Source organism: Mytilus californianus, unplaced genomic scaffold, assembly GCF_021869535.1.
Source record: "Mytilus californianus isolate M0D057914Y unplaced genomic scaffold, xbMytCali1.0.p SCAF_9, whole genome shotgun sequence".
NCBI lineage: Eukaryota > Metazoa > Mollusca > Bivalvia > Mytilida > Mytilidae > Mytilus > Mytilus californianus.
In genome coordinates, this window is record NW_026262745.1 from 1,207,547 (window position 1) to 1,223,860 (window position 16,314).

Sequence of the window (16,314 nt, forward strand, 5' to 3'; positions counted from 1 at the left end):
GGTATATTTTCACATTTTTCTTACGTGAGTATTGTTCGTTCCAGTTACCAAGCCGAACACTTTCAGTGGCTTTCTTGTTGTTTTCATCAACGACATCCCTCATTTTTCTAAGATCAGAATGCAGACTAGCATTTTTTTCTAGGAGATTCCCATTTTCAAACTCAATAGTGTTTAATTTGTCATGAAGATGAGATATTTTGGAATCATAATTGGTTTTTAATTTATCGACTTCTGACTTTACTTCCGACATTATCTCTTTTTTAATTTGTTTTTTTCAGGTTTTCGGATAATTGTATAAATATCTCGGTGACAATCTCTGTTAGGTCTGATTTTTTCGGTACATTTTTCAGGGACTGCTTGATATCGTCAAGTTCGTTTTCTATACAAAAAATATGGTCCGAGGAACTGGAGAGACAAGAGTGGAGACGTTTGGCTGGATTTGTGATATTTTGTTTATCTCCAGTTTTCTCTGTAAATGTTGATTCCTCGGCATTATTTGTGTTTTTGGCTGACAGTTTATCGACTTTAGCAGTAGAAATAAAACTGGTTATTTGTTGTTGTTGTTGAGACATATTTCATGAGGCGATTTAAACTATGTCTACGATATTGAAAGTTCACTTTATATGTACATCTATATGTAAACATTGGCTTATTACTACTCACTCGGTTATCAATTTTATAACTCGCAATTTAAACTGCAATCTTTATAATTATAGTTCTGTTTTTTTTTAATATATCAATTCCAATCAATTAGTAGTAACATCGATGTAACAAAAAAGACGTAAAGAATATCTCTTAATGCATAAAACACAAAACTTTCTGCAACAGATTCACATCAAACCTTCATGGGCGCCATCTTTCTTTTTCCTTATCTATATAACAGTATGTACATAAACCTTTCAAACAAATTCTTAAATCAGTGCATTCTTTTTGGGTAGTCCAGTAAATTATTATGATCTGTTAGCATGTCAAGATTAGTCTTGGATGACATGACTCCAGTGTAAACATCCTAAGATCTGATATATCATAACTAAAGGACAGAGGAAAAACATTTTACCTAAGTTAATCCTTTTTTATGATGATTGAGTCCGTTCTATGTTTTCAATTGTTTAGCTGTTTGCACATGCATTTACTAAGGAATTATATATCAAGTCAACATGGTCAATTTGTTTTAGATTGATAACTCTTCATTATTCCACATATTTATGTATCTGTTACCAGAGATGGTTTTATATGTCTCTGATGGTACTTAAAAAGTTTTTTTATACTCATTATTTAATTATTTCTCACACCCCATGACCTTGTTTTATTTTGTGATTTTTTTTTAATTTGGTTACATTTATATCCACTAAAAGAAACAAAGTCACATATTATTAGTGACATGTAATTTTCAGGTTTTTTACAGTATATTGGCATTTTACTTTATCAAGTTTATTGCATGCTTTGCAATATTTAGTTATTTGATATACATGTTCTATAAAGTAATTTGACATTTCTGTTGGAGCCTGAAAGTCTTTTGTTTTATCATATTATCAAGCTTTCAACAATAGAGGCACTGGTGGTTTCATTTAATCATGAGAGTTGAAGTTTTTATTTTCTATTGAATCATTGAAAAAATAATACATCTGGTTAAATACAGGCATCACAACTCAAGGGGGACTGGAAGTAGCGGATGAGTATCGATGTAATTTGTAAAGATCTATGTATCCCCTAAGTCCTGACATGTTTTGAATGATTGACAGAAAGAACTAAATTTTGTAAATGTTTTTTTTTAATAATCCCCCGTTTCTGAAATCAGACAACTCACAACAAAACAAATGCCAGGTTTCCAATCACTGTCAGGCCAAAGGTCAACATAGAGTTAGAATGAAAAACCTCGTTATAAAGTGATACGAGAGGAAAGAACATAAGGAAAATATTTTGATTTTTCACTCAGGCTCTATATAAAGCTTTGATTATATTTTTTATTTATTATTTATTAATTTTTATTAATTTTTATTACCTTGTAATATTGCTACCTACATACACGCAGAAATTAAATGTTTGATGAATGGGAAGCCTTTTTATAAAATACCTTGATATTTCACAGGTCCCAAGTGGTTAAGCTAAAGTCATGCCTTCTGAAGATTTTTGGACGTTTGACCGTTATAGAATATATTTGTGTCATATATGACTAAGGATATGTACCACATGTCGTATCTACAATCTCTTTTTCTCGATTGTGACATTACCGAAAAAGCGAGTTTTCTGTTTTAGCAACACAAAGGGTGTCTGAGCAGAAAGTTGATGAACCAGGGTTATGTCAAAGATTGTCTCGTCCTTTTTCTTAAAAAGTTCATCGGAAGATACCAAGACCTTGTTGATAGATATTCCGTTTCAACTTCACAAATAATATATGATAGTCTTCAAGTATATATTCTAGGTATTGAAGTTGTTTATCATCCTTATTGCGTGTTATATTGTTCTTTTTATTAGTCTTATATTATTTATTGTATAGAATTAACCTTTACTGTTTATTCTATTTTTGGTAATATCCTTTTGGCGTGGCTCGGTATTCATACATCCCGCCTTTGTATTATTGTGCCATGGTCAATTTCTGTATTCCTGTCTTACATTTTTGCTCATGTGCTTTGTTTATAGAGTGTCTATATGGCATTTGGTTTTTCTATGTTGACATAGTTGTTTGTTTTTATAGTGATTAAGATTATAACATATTGTTGACTGCTGTTCCCAAATTTTTGTCAATTTTTCCTATTATGTCTGTTTGTTTTGCTCACACTTTGTTGTCAATATAATGGAATTCTATGCGACTGCCATACAAGTGAGAGGTTTAGCTATTTATAAAACCAGGTGTAATCCACCATTTTCTACATAAGGAAATGCCTGTACCAATCAGGAATATAACACTTGTTTTCCATTAGTTTGAAATGTAGATAAAAGACAAAACTAAAAAAGCAAAGTTGAGATTGGTTTAGACGGGAGAACCCACTTTTCGTTTATGACTCTTATAAATACAAATATTGGTCAAATTTTGATTGTTTTGTATTATATTCATTAAGTCTTTGAACTTGATTACAGTACAATTGCCTCAAAATTTCCTCTCAATTTTGTTCTCTATCTGTTGTAAAAATGTGTAGGCAAGACATATTTCCTCTTGTGATGTGTACGTACCCATTTTACAAATTATATAGGAAGTGTAAAATGTAAAAATATACCTTTCATCAAGTATATCAAACTTTTTATTAAATGAGCGATTCTTTCAAAATTCCCTTATGCAACATTTGTGAATTTATGCAACATTTTCCCTTCCACCAAAAAAATTTGGTTGCAGAAGTAAGAATATACAATTCCATAGGGTAAAAACATCACAATAAAACAAAACACATCAAATTTTGAAGCCTTTTGTTTCCTTCTTCTTTCAATTTCTTCTTTTTGTTTAGTTTTATCATTATCCTCTTCTTTTTCCTTTTATTTTTAATTTCTTCTATCAAATCCCGAGTATCATCTAAAACACAATATTGAAAACATACATATCTTGGCTTTCGATAGAATACGTTTTACTTCAGATGTATAAATTAAGATATGTCAAAATTTGCTCGGCCTTTCAAAACAGATTACATTCGTAATCAGCAATTTATAAACAAAAAAAATAATAGAGACTTCATACATCAGACTCTGCAATAAAGCCACTTTATCATATTTAATTGTTTTTATATATTATTTGCTTGATTAATTAATGTTTGGATTGGTCAATATGCTTATTTCTGTTTTTAATATACCTTACTGGGTCAAAAAAGAGATGAGCTACCAAGGTGTTTAAAAATTTAGAAATTTTATTAGAAAAAAAGCTAGGGTGGATTTCGAGTGTCTATCATATGTAGAATTGAGAAGCATATCCTTACAATGAACATATGTATGACTGATTGATTGCTGGTGTTTAACATCACTCATTTGGCTGATTTTGTTTTATCATGGCAACCAGTTTGTATTTCCGGAAAAGGCGTAAAAGGTAAATCATGGAGTGGAACACACCTTGACAAAACGGGGTTCGAACTCTAAACCTTGTTCGATTGGTATAGTAACTTCATTATAGTAGATTACACAATTGCATCGTAACTCTTTTTAAGTAACCAGAGTCACAAACCTTTCCCTGTGTCGTTTCGTCAAAAGGAAAAAGATGTTATTGGATAAACTGGTATAATGCCAGGAGCGGTGGGGGGGGGGATAGACCGTTGACTAGACTATTGAAGAGCATACCTTTGTCCATGTAGAGTCAGTTATGTATACTGGTACGGTGGATGAATTGCTAAATATCAATAATTTGAGTGAAAAGAGAATATGCTTTAATGTTAAAATAGTAATCTTCGTTTACCCCTCCCACCCTCTCTCCCTAAAAAAAAGTTATGATCTAGATTTGATAATATCTAAAATACTTGTGGACCTTACCACCCAATTGATAATATTTTTCAACTCACAACTCACTAGAACTTAATACGAAGAATAATGCTGTAACAAAATCTATGGGCAGACCAAGCCAGTTTGTTATCATTCTTGCCTAGTAACGAATACTGAAGAAAAGTTCAAATGTATGTGATTACGTCTTAACCTTATATGCCTACATTCAAACAATACACTAAGCCTTTTTCACCGGAACTTAAACTGGACGAATTACTGTAACTATTTCAAAAGCTTGAATGTAAGACAAAAGTTGACACATCATGATCTAGTAAATAAGTATTTATGAAAATAAAAAGTGTTCGTATAAACATCAGCTCTTGAACCGATTGACATATAATAACATAACAAAATCAACCAAAGAATCACAGTTTCTTTACACCAGAAACACACGCTATAAAAAGCAAAATATATCAATATAGAAAAAGCATATGCAAAATTAATAGCAACGCAGCATATACATATTAAACACATACAAGCAACGAAAACGGAAGATATCAATAGAGACAAAAAACGAGAAAAAATAAAGCACTGCTCAAAGCACAAGCATTTGAGTGTAAACGGCTGTAGAATAGAGCTTATTAGTAAAGTATACAAAAAAAAAACCAGGTGTGAATACCAGGTGAAAAAGGTTTTACCATTTCCTATAAACATTTGTTGTGAGCCATTGACCATTTCTGTGAATATTAACCATTAAATTTTCGCATGGATGTATGATGTCAACTACTCGTTAAAAATATTAAAACGATCGGAAACATCCCGTTCCGAAACAATCCAAAATGGTAAAAGCTCAATAACAGTATTACTCATGTAGTTTCTAGTGTAAATGACATAAAACAAGGACAAGAAAGTATGTAAGAAAACGTTCAAAATCGATAAACTTAAAAATGATGTTTTATCTACAATTGATTCTAGATGCAGGTTTTGAAATCAGAAGTTCGCCTTGATATAGCGCGAGAGTCATCACTTATTGACGATTAAACAAATTCTGTTTAATCACTTTCTGTACGCCTTATCGAAATTGAAGGTTTCATGATCAATTAAAATAACCGAGCCGATAGTGTCAATCCTCAATTCGATGACCGTTACATACATACACAAGTTAATCGTTGAGCAATGATGCAGTTACCGTAATAGTAAAAAATTGCAGTTTACCAAAGTTGAGAATTAAATTGAGATAAAGAATGATATCATACATAAACGGTACGTCCAGTTGCAACTGAAGTTAAAATCACTGCCGTCACGTGCAATTAACCACGAATCCGTAGAAAACCTTGACTAGTGAAACAGAGCTTTGAGAACACGGGTTAGAAATTTCTAATTCTCCGGAACAAACACAATTTGAAGCTACATTACTGTTTTCATTCAGAGCGCGAAAATCCATAATTGAATGACTCTCAGAGAAAAAAACTAGCGCAATTCTTCGAGAAATCCCACAGGGAACCTATAACGATAAACGGCTAAATCTTTCGGAAAACTCCAAAGACAGAAGTACCCCGGCCCAATGGAACGATACAACTTGTTCATTTAAACGTTTGTGGTTGGACCGTTATGGAACGATACAACTTGGTCATTTAAACGTTTGTGGTTGGGCCGTTAACAGATATATATGGAAAGGCTGGAATAGACAACATATGTTCATCGTGATGCACAGAAAGGCTCCAGAGGTGTAGGATTATAAATAAAACAATGGCTTCGAACTAATTTTGATGGTCAATGCCAGTGTTGAAGATTTTTTCGTGTTATTTGCCACCGGAAGATTCTATTCGGGGCCGAATATTCGAAAACTTTTTTTCGCACTTTCTGTTGAATATTTTTAATTACAGTGAAAGTGACGTAATCGTCATCTGTGATGACTTTTCTTAATTCGATTCCATGCAAAGTCGGACAGTAATTGACAAAACAGTTAATCAACATGGATAATAATATGCTGAGTTCTTGAATGAATAAAAAAAATGTGTTTTAAAAGGGAAATACGTCTCGAATAAAGACAATTTGACTTGTATATCGGGAAGAAGAAAATCTGTAATGGAAAATATGTGTGTTCCTCACAATGTTATCGATCTGTGTTCCTCATTCCAGGTTATCACTTCCCCATCTGTAATTGAGCTGTACAATCTTTACCATTCTCTATGCGATAGGAGTAAAACCCCCGATCATTCTATTTCATTGGCAAAATTTAAAACACTAATAGACATTTCCGAATATAGTAATTCGAAATTAAATAGTTGAAAATCTTTAGGCTAAAATCGATTTCTAATGAACTTTTGGGTGTGATCTCTGAAAACCAGCATTGCAAACTTTAATTGAATGAATAGAGACTTCAAAGGAGACACAAAATCACGTATATAACATCTACTCAAATCTATGTACGGGGATAGTTGATGAAATGAACTGTAAAATTCCACACGTGGGTGAATTCTTTCAAAATAGGTGAACATTTGTAAAGAAAGCTCATAAAACCGGCGAAAAACGAGCACCTTAGATCACCCCCGGTTTTTGTGGGGTCGTGTTGCTCAGTCTTTAGTTTTCTATGTTGTGTTTTGTGTACTGTTGCTTGTCTTTTGTTTTTTGTATTTTTTTGCCTTGGCGTTTTCAGTTTGAGGTTGAATGTCCCTTTAGTTTCTTTCGCCTCTCTTTTAAGATTTCCAGTTATAGATCAAAAAGCCAAAGTTGTATGAAGTATTTTCAAAAATCTGTGACAAAGCCTATTACTTGATCCTAAGGAAAAGCGGTTTTTAGTATTTAACGGGTGACCTTCTACAAAAAAGCAAATTACGAGATGAATTTCAAAATTTCAAAAGGCGCAAAATTCATTCGATAGAAAATTAAGACAGTGTAAACGTTAGTACATATAATCTTATTGTTTGGAAATCGATAATATGGCAACATTGATCATAATGATTTCTGGGACAAAAACCTAGCACCCCGAAAATACAAAATATTCTAATGGAAGTAGACGGTCCAAATAGTGAAATCGTAACTGATTACGATTCAGTGTCGAAGAAGTGGTAAACATATTTTTGATAATATTTATAACATTGACAATAGTACGGCGAAGTTTGATGATTTTCATAGTAATGTTTTATCACATACTAGTCTTCTTTGCAAGACCGTCAGCTCGAGTCGTTATACAACGAAAACCAGGAACTGCATCCGACAATAACTATCGACAAAATCATGCGATTAATGCATGTGGCAAAGAATGGCAAGGCATGTGAAATCGATAGCATTGCGCATGAAGTCTTGAAATATGAATCTGTGCATGGTAACCGTGCTTCATTCTCTGTTTTAGCTACTATTTGAAACCAGCACTATTTCATCAATCTGGCGACAGGCAATTATTTGTCTAATTCTTAAAGACAAATCATTAGATCTAAATTATATAATGCGTTTATAAACAGTAGAGTATCCGCTCATTTAGAAGTAAACGATATACCAACCGATGAACAGAATGGATTTCGTGCGCAACGTTCTTGTGAAAACCATACTTCACACTAAATGCAATTGTGAGAAACTGCATTTATCGATTTGAAAAAGGCATTTGACTATATATGCTACTTTTCAATAAAATTGATAGGAAGATATATAATTTCTTTAAAAAAACAGCTTATATTTGATTGAATGATAAATTGACGGATTTATTTGGTTGTAATTTCTTGTTCAAAAAGGCGAAAATCTTTCGCTCACACAATTCTCTATTTTCATCAATAACTTAGTACAGGAAGTTAAGGACCTTGACCTAGGTGCTTGCACAGGAAACTTAAATTTATCGATGCTGCCGATACAGTGTTAATTGCATTCAATGAAAATGACATGTACACAATGACTGGTGTAAATGCTGGCGGGTCCTTATAATCACTGAGAAATCGAAAGAAGTTCATTTCTGCCAATATTGTATAAAACGATCCGTATATAAGTTTAAATTTGGAGGAAGTTCATAACAGATCGTCGATAAGTACAACTACCTGGGTGAAATTTTCCATGAATTCAAAGACTATAAAATGAAAGCTGAAAGATTGCCGGACACTGGAGGAATAATTTCTAAAATTCATAGTCATACAAACCTTATCATAAAAAGATAAGACTATGCATTTCTTTGACGTTCATAAATTTGCCCTGAAAATTGCTGCAAATGATGATGTTGGAGGCTGTCATGTAAAGACAAATACTGGTAATATATGATCAGACATTGAAGAAGGCTATCGTATCGGACGATTCACGCTTGTGTTAACACGTTTTCAACTTGGACCGTGAACATTGTTCGATCAATTGGCCATCATATGTGAAACGTATTCTTATTGACAAATTGACATGTACGATTATTTTTCCCAAATACAGACTTGTAAAAGACAGACTTTATAAGTTGTGTTCCACTGAAAGGGACAATTCTATTACAAACCTTCCGAAATAAGGACATACAGAACATTCAAATCTGAATAAAAATGTTAAAATATGTTTGACTGAACTTCAGTCGTGCTGAACGTTCTATACTGGCGCAATTTAGATGTGGCATACCACCTTTTTGGATCAAAACAAGGCGGTTCGTTGGAGAAGCAGAAGCTGATCGAATTTACAAAATGTGGACTCAAAATGTGTTGAAAATGAACGCCACTTTCTGATGGACTGTAATTTTAACCATGATTTAAGAGTCCAACTTATACTTAATCCAGAAGAATCCATTGAAGACCTCTCTAAAAATGAATAATTTAAAGTGCTTATCTGAAAATATCATAGACAAACTGCACATTTTTTAAACAATGTGTTTAATAAGAGAACAAACTTTTTGTATTGGAGCAATCAAATTTAAATGCTTATTTTGAACGCTGTGAAATGATTATCCGTCATATGTATTTAAGTATTTAAACTTTGACCGCATTCAGAACAAATATGTCCCTTTTTGTAAAGTACGACACAACGGTTCTCCAAACAAATTAAAGAATAATTACAAACTTTTATTTCTTTAAAACTATATATAACAAATATTCTAGGATGCTAGAAATTCTAGCAAATAAAGATATAACGTCAAAATGACAGATATGACGTCAGAAATGCAGTATGAAGAGGTTTTTTGGAAATCAATAACACAACTTTAAAGATAAATTCTGCGAAGAACACGACGTTCATTTTGAAAACTTCGCTGTCAAAGGCTTAAGTGAATTTTAGGTCCAAAGGGCCGGGTGTTGATATATGTAATTTAAAAAAACATGTCACTATGATAAACAATTTGGTATTGGTATTATACATATAGTAGAATAAACAAGGAACTATATATTTTTCTGCGCATTCCCAATTAGTTTTGATTTAATATCGATAATGTCTTGCCAGCACCCATTGCTGATTGACGTCAGAGGAATGAAATTATCGGATTTATTTTACATGTAAAATTATTGGTTTTTATTTAACTGTGTAGTCACTGTATTTCATTGCAACGTATTATGTAATAATGATATGTATCATTTGTTTTATTGATTGTTTAATTGATAATGATTAATAACTAATTGATCACGTCCCATTGATTTTTGGTTAGATGACAAAAGTCATATAATGCCTCGCTTGACAAAATCTTGTTGACAAAAATAATGAGGAACATGTGAATAATTGTAGAACTTTCCAGAAGTATTGTATTTCCATCCTATTATGACTTTTATGATTATCTAAATTTATAGTTCTAGTTTTCGTCAGTATATATTCAGAAACTTAAATAACAGATTCCATTCCAGCTTTTTATGTTATTTTATTCTATTACGGTAATGATTAGATATTTTAATAAATGGATCTATTGTCATTATAAACTACAACCAACTGTGAAATAAATCATATGAATGATGTAAAAGTTACTTGTGGAATACACGTTAATATATGGACAGCCTGCTGGTAAACTATATTATAACTTTTAGAAAAATTAGAATCAACATTATTCATTAGACACTTGCAAACTTTAAAATCTATTTGGAAGTGACTGGAATTAACAAACTACTTATAGTATATAGAATTGTAGATTATGTTACCATTTCTGACTTATATAACTTTTGTATATTACTAAAATAAATGTCTAAGTGTTAAAAAAGAAGTTTTTGAATTGTTGGTTTCGTTCTTTGCTGTGACGCTTTATTGATTCAGTCATAATTGGCATTATACTACACCAAGCTTTAAGAATAAAAAAAAATACAGATTAAGCTCAACAAGCAGTAGAAGGCAAAGTGTATTTCTGAGGAAGCAAGATAACAGCGGCATTAATGAAACCAGTGTAGCTAAAATATTTTGGGTCAGGTTATACAAAATAAGTCGCAAGCAATTTACCACCGAAGCATTTATCCATGAGGAATCTTTATCAAAAGTTATGATTTGGGCTACTCGAAACTTAAAATGATCATACCTTCATTTTCCGGTCTGGATCCGGAATCTAGATGACTAATTGTTATTGCTTGCGTGTTTACACTGTATAGTTCTATATTTCCTATGTCTTCTTCTTTTCCACTGCAGCAAGTTGAGCACAGTTTTGAGGTTTCTGTGTTTAACTGGGTTGTATCTTGATCTTCATTCGTATCGTCAGCTTCTTTTTCACAGCTGCTTGCGGAATAAACTCTTTCACATATGATACATTTACGGTAGAAAATTGATGTAATTATGACATTTACTATGAGAATTATTCCACTTATACCCAGTAACCACCACAATAATCTTCCAAAGTAAGAAATTTTGTCAGAACTGCTTGGTAAAGATTCGTTAAATAACTCAATCATTGCTGTGAAACCCAACATAACAATAAAATGTAATAGCAATAGATGGAGCGAGAAATTTCCAAACATAATAGGTTTGTCGTCGGTCCATTTCTATGTGCAGAACCACACGAGAAAATATTTTGGCATTAGTTTTACGTATTTTTGATAGGTCTTGATTTTATCAGAGTTAGATATATGCCACTCACCATTTGATTGATATTGGTTCAGAAAATTATCTTGCATCCGGATGCGTAACACTTGTTCTTTGTTATCATGAGTTTGGGCTGAAAATTCTATTTTACAGTTTTCAGTTTCAAACGGATATCTTGTGGTATCTACAAAACAATGCGTGTTTAGTTCAATAAAACTTTCCCATTCGACCCGCCCATTACTGTAGATATTAACAAGTTTAAATGTGGACTTGTCTGCAGAGTTCACCAAACAAACATCAGGGTTCCATATCCTTGATAAAGGAGCAGATATTTCATTTGTTTCACCATACAAACTGCTATTCCACTTCAAAAATTCATCGGTCCAAGACATCATTATACCAACTGAGGTTGTCATTATTTGATCCTTCATGTTTAATGAGTGAATAGTGTATAAAACAATTTCAATCTTTACCTCTATTGGCTTGCTTGTGTTCTGAGTAGGTTTCCTCATATACTTGTTATAGTCTCCATTGTCCATTATATCTTTCCACAAAACAGTTTCATCATTTCGACTATCAGCAATAAGCAAAAAAACATAAACAATGACTAGATGAAACATTTTCATTTAAGTTCCGTTCATACTTCGTTGCGAATACACACAGAGTTTACAAAATATGATTGCCAACTTAAAGAAGACATAAAAGGTTTCAATCTTAAATTATGTTATACATCGCGTTCACTACAAAAGTATGCAAAAGCTTGTATAGTGAATATAGGTATGTTTATTTAAATGTTTCCATGACACTTTACAAAAAAATTATCGATCCAGTAATTAAATTTTGTAATAGTAAACGCATATAAAGCATAAATATAGATTATAGATAAAGTTCTGTATGATATAGGTTTACAAAATAGCATAATTCATTTCTTAATTATTAAAAAAATTATTCTTAAAAATTAATACATTCATAGCAGCAACTACAATAAGTTCTTCCATTTGGGAATTACGATTCAATAATTAAAAAGACACCTTTGTAAAAGACTATGATACGATGACAATTAAACTAATAAGTGTATGCTATCGATGCCAATGAAGTTTACGTTTAAAATTCCAATTATTTAATCTGTGTTGGGTTAGTTTCATTCATTAAACATTTATGATCAATTTCAAGATATTTTATGTAAATTTCTGTCTGTTTTTCCTGGCGCTCGAAAAAGTTTGAGGGCCAAATCAAACATGAAGTTGAAGGGAATTGTACATCAGCATTTCCGAAAAATTGTGCGAAATAGGCTAATGCCACCAACGCCTTGAGGTAGGAAACCCAAAGTGGTTCAAAATTTCATATACAGAAAGTAACCATATCAATGATATTACTTGTCAACACAAAGGGCTGACTACTAAACTGGTGCTACCCTCGACTACGAAGCATCCACAAGCAGTGGCATCAACCTAGTGGTTGAAAAACTAAGCAAAGATACCAGCTGACTAACAGCTTGTTACACCTGACGTCCCTTTCGTCTTCATAAGACTCATCAGTGGCACTCGAGTTAAAACTCTTGAAAATCAAAATTAAAATCGAAATTAAAGAGTTTAGTTAGACAAATCATAATATAAGTTAAAAACATAGAAAGCCAAACAGTTCCGAAAAGTAATGTCAAATATAGCTAAGGACATCTATGCTTTGAGGTAGAAAAACTTTTGTTTTGAATAATTCACTCTACAGAATTTTTTTTTAAATAAAATGACTATATGAATTATGCGTCCGGCAACAGTGGCATCGACCCATTGGTTGAAAAATCATCAACAATCCCATCCTTATATCCTTATAATTTGTTACGCCAGACGTGTGCTCAAAAAAATTGGAAAGCCGAATCAAAAACGATGTAAACAGCATTGGATGCAGAAAATTTCGAAAAGATAAAAACCTTTGTGTTTTGAATAACTTGAAATATGATATGCAGGAAATACAAAAAAAAAAAAAAAAAACAAATGAGCATATCAATGATATCTCAAAACAACACACATAATGACAGTTTTTATCTACAGTCCGTTTCTATGTATGTTGCCGTTTGATTTTGTTGTAGTTCAGTGTTTCTATTGTTCCGTTGTTTTTCCTTATAGTTGAAGTGTTTCCCTTGGTTGTGTTTGTTACCCGGATTTTGTTTTGCTTAATCGAATTCTGACTATTGAACAGCGGTATACTCTGTTGCCTTTATAAATTGCTATAATGAGCTGGTGATATCGTAAAACGTCCACCAACACGCGTCGATAATAAGCCTGGTATTTTTGTATATGTTTTTTTTTAAAAATATGTATAAAAAATACCAAGGTTATTATTTGTTTCGCCAATTGTGCGTTTTGTCTACCACATTGGTACTCGAATGATACAAAATTGAAGACTTAATCAGACACAGTTAAAAGAGCATTGCAAACAACCAATTCCGAAAAATTGTGCCAAAAACGGCTGAGGTCATCATATCCAAGGGAGAGATACATCATAATGTTTCGAATAGTTCTAAATGGTATATACAAACAATTTACAGAAAATAACCATATCAATGGTTTTTCTTGTCAACATAAAGTGCTGACTACTGGGCTGGTGTAAAAAAATGTCAGATCTGCGTTTTGAGAAGCTGGATTCCACAAATTACCTTAGCTGCGTCTGACAGAAAGTCCGTATTCATTGGAAAATCTAGTTGCCAAAACTTACCTCACCTGAACCATTGCGAATGTTTTGCAGGTTCCTAGTGGAGAGAGGTTCAATAAATCACACATGTATGTAATACTACAAAAATGAGATCTGCTCTTACAATTCTTTAAAAATAAACCTATAAAAATGTGACACATATTCATTCTTAAAAAAACAAATTTCCTTTGATTTTTACCCTGACCAGACATATCTGTTATTTTAAACTGCTATATTAACACAGACCCAATATTTTGTATAGAAAAGTCCTGTAACAATGGCCTGTTCGAAAACTTAGTTGTCGAAATAGGAAAAGGAATGTGTGCAAGACCTTTAAAATTGGACTACTTAAAGTTTGTATATAATTTGTACTTCTTTTTTTTTTTATCAAAATGCATATAAAAAAAAACATTTCTAAAATATAAGTATAGCTAGTCCAAATGCAATTGTCTCTATAGATAATTAAAACGGGAAAATACAAGATTGCAGTTTTATTTCAAATATCATGGTAGAATTGTTGATATACTGAAGAACTTCTAAAAAGCAACACTAAATTAAATTATTCATTTTAATTCTTATTTTCACATGTGCAATTTTTGTAAAATGATAATAAAACATAGATTTCAATCATTACTTCTTTGTCTAAAAATAGTTAGCAGTTCGAAAGGTGAATTGATGACGTCATGTTTAAGGTTAGATTATATAGTATGCATTGAAACCCTGGTTTCTCCTTTATCAACGGACGTGTCACCGTTGAAGGCAATGACTTCATGTAACAAACTTCAAATGATTGACAGAAAGTGTCAACCAGTTCTGTTGGGCATGTTTTGTTTTGTCAATTCTGATTTGACTTCTGTCCCATCCATTACAGTGTGTTTTTGCAATTGTGCGGTTTAAAATGTAGGGCTTAAAATGTTTTTCTGCAGTCGATTCTTTGGCATTTCAGGATATGGTAAAGATCTATGGCGTGAATCTGTCTGCCATGGCATTCGACGACTTGATTAACAGTAGTCGTTACGGCCGTAAACATGTTTTGCAAATGACGTTGCGTAATAAAAAAAAATTGACGTAGTGTTGTCACTACATATTGATCTGGACATGAATGGGTGGTCCTCAACAAATCCCGTCTACCTGTACCGTTGTTGTTAGGAAAGTAAGAGGAGTTTCTGATGTGAAATTGTCTATCAGATTTTCCTTGCTAAGTCTCGGCAATATGGAAATGAAACAGTTTTTACTGACTTAAGTGTTGGTATGGTTGAAAAAAAATTTTTCACGAAGAAAGAAAACCCTTCAAGAATCATTCATGGGTTTCAAATATCACTTTAAGAAATTCGTAGGTTGTCAATAATGCGATATGTTTATTCACCTTGGGTAAGTCATGTATCGAACTTTTCTAAACAGAAAGAAGTATGGTAAGCATGAAAAGTGGTTATATGAAGATAAATCATGATTTGATAAAAATAAAATTACCAAAATGTGTGTTGCGTTTTTAATTCCGTCACTATATTTATAAAAAAATGTACCATTGTGGTTTCGAAATACCTTAATAAGTATTGTTACCGACGTAAACAAACCATTGATTTTTATTACCTTTATCATAAGAAGTGTTACATTTCCATTGTTCCAGACTACTATGGATTCATTTATTTTCGCTGGTACCAATTTTCGTGAATTGAGGAAAACTTGCATATTCGTGGATATTTGATTTCGTGGTTTTCCAAAAGTTTGCATAAAATCATACAGCAAATTTACAATTCGTTGAACATTAAATTCGTGGTTTCCCTGTACCCACGAAATCCACGAAAATTGGTATCCAACGAATAATAATGAATCCACAGTATTCAATTTACACACTGTATAATGAGCCTTTGTTTTTTGCGCGAAAGGTCTTGTATATCCGACAAATCATTTTTATTTCCATTAGTTTGCTATTATGATGTTCCGATAACATTACATTGACAAAAAACGAATCTAATCAGGAAAAAAATTCACAATTACATATCAGAGAAAAAATAGCCATGTTAAAGGGATGGTTGGGCGCTTGCAAACATGTTTAACCCCTCCACACTATGTATGTGCCTGTCCTACGTGAGGAGCCTGTAATTCAGTGGTTGTCGTTTGGTCCTGTACATCATAATATATATGTTTTCATCAGTATGCTCTAATGATAATCACTTTCGATTCCAGTATATAAATCGGATTTATTCATTTACAAAATAACAAATTAAAAAAAGTAAAACCAAAAGCCTGCATTCTTTCTTTTGTTTGTTTAACTAAAAACATTCTTGTATGCAG

General features: G+C 32.3%; 1 protein-coding gene across 3 annotated transcripts in view; it reads left to right on the forward strand.

Moving 5' to 3' along the window:
- Positions 1-16,314, forward strand: part of LOC127716148 (uncharacterized) — a 551,146-nt gene that overhangs the window by 44,662 nt on the left and 490,170 nt on the right. The gene's annotated exons all lie outside the window — the stretch shown is intronic.